Source organism: Schistocerca americana, unplaced genomic scaffold, assembly GCF_021461395.2.
Source record: "Schistocerca americana isolate TAMUIC-IGC-003095 unplaced genomic scaffold, iqSchAmer2.1 HiC_scaffold_97, whole genome shotgun sequence".
Taxonomy (NCBI): Eukaryota; Metazoa; Arthropoda; class Insecta; order Orthoptera; family Acrididae; genus Schistocerca; species Schistocerca americana.
In genome coordinates this window covers 367,501-372,500 of record NW_025726752.1, presented here as the reverse complement: position 1 = coordinate 372,500, position 5,000 = coordinate 367,501, and the positions used below count along the sequence as shown (strand labels likewise).

Genomic DNA, 5,000 nt, shown 5'->3' with positions numbered 1-5,000 from the left:
GAGTTATCTCCAATATGCGACATTCCCGCTGTCCCTATACATGAGCTGCGGGCTGTACCAGTTACGAGCTAGAGACGCGACCGCGTTGCTCTCTGTACGAATGCCGATGCTGAGCGGTCAGCTAGGAGGCGCTCCATCCATGTCGGTACCGGTGAGCGTTGCACTCGCAGTCGCAAGAACGTACGGCAAGTATATTACCTGGAAGAGTCAATGACAGTCCACGCCCCCCTGCGTGGGAAGAGTCTTTCTAGGCCATGACCCACCGGAAGGGCGCAGCGTCCCCCACCCCAGACATGTGACGTCACACCATCGGTATTGACGACTAGACTGATTCCTTATAATCATTTGCCATACACCGGTGGAAGCTGCCGAGACGAGTAACTACATAGCGGGCTCGCCGTGTCACTAATGTACAGAGATACAACAGTTTCGACTGGAACCGGATTAAACGTATACACGGCGCTGATTAGTAATAGATAGAGCCATCAGAATACAGATAATGTATACAACTGTCCGTATACATGCTGAAAGACTCTGCTCACAATCACAACCACACGTCAGCCACACACCCTTATCACGCACTACTCTCTGCCTGTAACACGCACACAGACAATATGTAAGCACCAGCATGGAACAACACCCAGTGCATCCTCTCCGCCACATTAGACAATCCACACTGTCATAACCAGACTGGGAGGTCCACTCAGAAAACAGAATATCCCACCCACCCGACAACCACCATTGCTCAGCCAAGCCACCAACACCCACACATGTCCTACACAGGGGTGCACCCAACATCACAATACTGCCTCCTCTCACAGCACACAAACAATGGCAGGAATGAAAGACACAGGTCTGCCACAAGCATGGAATGAGAGCGCCGCCTGTCATGAGCCAAAGGTGCATCCTGACGTGGCAAATCAGATGATGCCGCAGGCATCCACTTACTATAATCACAATCAACAAACCGGCCGCCCCGCCCCGCCCCCCATTAAACCTTTCCTTACAACAATGTGTACCTTAACCTAACCTATATCGTACCGTAACCTAACCTATATCGTACCGTAACCTAACCTATGTCGTACCGTAACCTAACCTATGTCGTACCGTAACCTAACCTATGTCGTACCGTAACCTAACCTATGTCGTACCGTAACCTAACCTATGTCGTACCGTAACCTAACCTATGTCGTACCGTAACCTAACCTATGTCGTACCGTAACCTAACCTATGTCGTACCGTAACCTAACCTATGTCGTACCTTAACCTAACCTATGTCGTACCTTAACCTAACCTATGTCGTACCTTAACCTAACCTATGTCGTACCTTAACCTAACCTATGTCGTACCTTAACCTAACCTATGTCGTACCTTAACCTAACCTATGTCGTACCTTAACCTAACCTATGTCGTACCTTAACCTAACCTATGTCGTACCTTAACCTAACCTATGTCGTACCTTAACCTAACCTATGTCGTACCTTAACCTAACCTATGTCGTACCTTAACCTAACCTATGTCGTACCTTAACCTAACCTATGTCGTACCTTAACCTAACCTATGTCGTACCTTAACCTAACCTATGTCGTACCTTAACCTAACCTATGTCGTACCTTAACCTAACCTATGTCGTACCTTAACCTAACCTATGTCGTACCTTAACCTAACCTATGTCGTACCTTAACCTAACCTATGTCGTACCTTAACCTAACCTATGTCGTACCTTAACCTAACCTATGTCGTACCTTAACCTAACCTATGTCGTACCTTAACCTAACCTATGTCGTACCTTAACCTAACCTATGTCGTACCTTAACCTAACCTATGTCGTACCTTAACCTAACCTATGTCGTACCTTAACCTAACCTATGTCGTACCTTAACCTAACCTATGTCGTACCTTAACCTAACCTATGTCGTACCTTAACCTAACCTATGTCGTACCTTAACCTAACCTATGTCGTACCTTAACCTAACCTATGTCGTACCTTAACCTAACCTGTATTGCGCCTTAACCTAACCTGTATTGCGCCTTAACCTAACCTGTATTGCGCCTTAACGTAACCTGTATTGCGCCTTAACGTAACCTGTATTGCGCCTTAACGTAACCTGTATTGCGCCTTAACGTAACCTGTATTGCGCCTTAACGTAACCTGTATTGCGCCTTAACGTAACCTGTATTGCGCCTTAACGTAACCTGTATTGCGCCTTAACGTAACCTGTATTGCGCCTTAACGTAACCTGTATTGCGCCTTAACGTAACCTGTATTGCGCCTTAACGTAACCTGTATTGCGCCTTAACGTAACCTGTATTGCGCCTTAACGTAACCTGTATTGCGCCTTAACGTAACCTGTATTGCGCCTTAACGTAACCTGTATTGCGCCTTAACGTAACCTGAATTGCGCCTTAACGTAACCTGTATTGCGCCTTAACGTAACCTGTATTGCGCCTTAACGTAACCTGTATTGCGCCTTAACGTAACCTGTATTGCGCCTTAACGTAACCTGCATTGCGCCTTAACGTAACCTGCATTGCGCCTTAACGTAACCTGTATTGCGCCTTAACGTAACCTGTATTGCGCCTTAACGTAACCTGTATTGCGCCTTAACGTAACCTGTATTGCGCCTTAACGTAACCTGTATTGCGCCTTAACGTAACCGATATTGCGCCTTAACGTAACCTATATTGCGCCGTAACGTAACCTATATTGCGCCGTAACGTAACCCACATTGCCCCTTAACGTAACCCACATTGCCCCTTAACGTAACCCACATTGCCCCTTAACGTAACCCAACACACGTTGGGCCTTAACCCAACACACGTTGGGCCTTAACCCAACACACGTTGGGCCTTAACCCAACACACGTTGGGCCTTAACCCAACACACGTTGGGCCTTAACCCAACACACGTTGGGCCTTAACCCAACACACGTTGGGCCTTAACCCAACACACGTTGGGCCTTAACCCAACACACGTTGGGCCTTAACCCAACACACGTTGGGCCTTAACCCAACACACGTTGGGCCTTAACCCAACACACGTTGGGCCTTAACCTGCTCTGTAATTGTCATACGACGCGTTAAATTAGTGTAGTGTTGCCTAACTGCAACCCCCGCAATATAGTTTGCTACTCGCACTGCCCGGTCCCCAGTGTATCGCTTCATGTTAAACACCTTGCAGCTATACACTGTAATGTGGATGGCAGCAGGACGTACATGCTCAATGCCCTTTGCAGTTGTTCATTGGCATTTGCAGTTGTTCATTGGCATTCGCATGTGCGAAGCACTTAGCCTACGCTGTGGTACGGCCTGTGTCAACTGTCCGCTGATGTTGTACGTCCAAATCACACACTGTACTGCACATTGGTCCTCATGTACTGAATGATACATCGTGGTACATGTGACCGTACAACGACTGCGCCAACAACGGCGAACCATGCGGTCCAAATGTTGTGCACTCAGCTACGTGTCGTCTCCCTATAAGAGCTGGATTGCAGTGTGGTATGCCCTGGATGGCGATCAGCATGAGCCGTCTGTTGATGTAGTGGCGCGTGTTGTCAGACGTAGTCGTCTCTTCTCACACACCGTGATAGCATGGTGCACTGCGTTCCACATCTGCGACATGCGACAGAGGCCGGTTGACAGTCGTTCGCGCAATGGACATCGCATACGTACGGGGGCCACCTTCCACGTGTTCGCGAAGCGTGCACATGTTGTTGCGTGTATGTGGGCAGACATAGTGTGTCGTGACACCTGACACAGGCATGCAACAATCGTTGAATTTGCAAATGGCGATGGACGCCTACGTTTGCTGGTGACGTTATGCAAATGAACAACTGGTAAACCGTTGTGGTGCGGTTGTTCTCGCTAGAGGTGAATCAGTGATGGCGACGATCGGTTGAGCTACCAACCGGTTGTTCCAGCGATACCCACCATGCCCACGAACGTGAATGGCATCTGGGTGTGAAGCGATACGCGGCGGTGGCTGGGTGGGACCGTCCCCGGCCGGTGAGGGGGGGCCTCCCGGCGTGCTGGCCGCGCGGTGCGTGGGCGCACGCGCTACAGCCGGCTGGTGGGGGCGGCCAGTGGCAGGCGCGCCGGCCGACGGAGGCGGCAGGCGGCGCAGCTGCGCGCCGGCGCACCCTGCACGCGGCGCCGTGCGGCCAAAGTAGGTCCTCGCGGGCCCGGTGCGAAGCGCGGTGGACATCTGCAGTGTGCTGGTCCGATTGAGGACTGTGTGCGCTGAGGATGCGCCGCCGCCCGGCGCTCGGCGCCGCGACGCCGTCTGCTGCTCGGTCGCCTCTGCGGTTCTCGCAGGTGGTTTGTATCGCAGCTGTGTGGACGTGTTGGCGCGTGCGCTGTGCTGGGAGAGTTCGCTTCGGCACCCAAGTGGGGCTTTTGTCCTTCTGTGGCGCTGGCGTTGGAGCTGCCGGTCACCGTAGGTGGCGCGTGTTGTCTCCCGCCGGCAATGCCACGACAGCACGCTCCCGGGCCTCTGTCGGCAGCGGCAAGCTCAGTTGGGAGCACGGGTGGTCGCACCTAAAGCGTCTACTCGCCAAACTCCGGGCGATTGCGCCTCTCTCGAACCCGACCAAGTACTTAGGACGGCGCTGCGCGCCGCCGGGACCTGAGAGGGTTTCGAGGTGTATTGTGCAGGGGAGCTCAGCCTCCTCCTGTTTGCAGAATAATTGAGCGGACGCTTGCGTGTTCGCGCGGGCCCCCGGGACACACTCCCGGGCGGCCGGCTGCTCAGCTCTAGTTGACGCAGCTCCCTGGTTGATCCTGCCAGTAGTCATATGCTTGTCTCAAAGATTAAGCCATGCATGTCTCAGTACAAGCCGCATTAAGGTGAAACCGCGAATGGCTCATTAAATCAGTTATGGTTCCTTAGATCGTACCCACGTTACTTGGATAACTGTGGTAATTCTAGAGCTAATACATGCAAACAGAGTCCCGACCAGAGATGGAAGGGACGCTTTTATTAGATCAAAACCAATCGG

General features: G+C 51.7%; 1 non-coding gene across 1 annotated transcript in view; it reads left to right on the top strand.

Moving 5' to 3' along the window:
* Positions 1–4,769: 4,769 nt before the first annotated feature.
* LOC124593000 overlaps positions 4,770–5,000 on the top strand; it is a 1,910-nt gene continuing 1,679 nt past the window's right edge. The window contains exon 1 of the ribosomal RNA XR_006977751.1: positions 4,770–5,000. This exon is cut by the window's right edge and continues 1,679 nt beyond it. This is a non-coding gene — a ribosomal RNA (small subunit ribosomal RNA).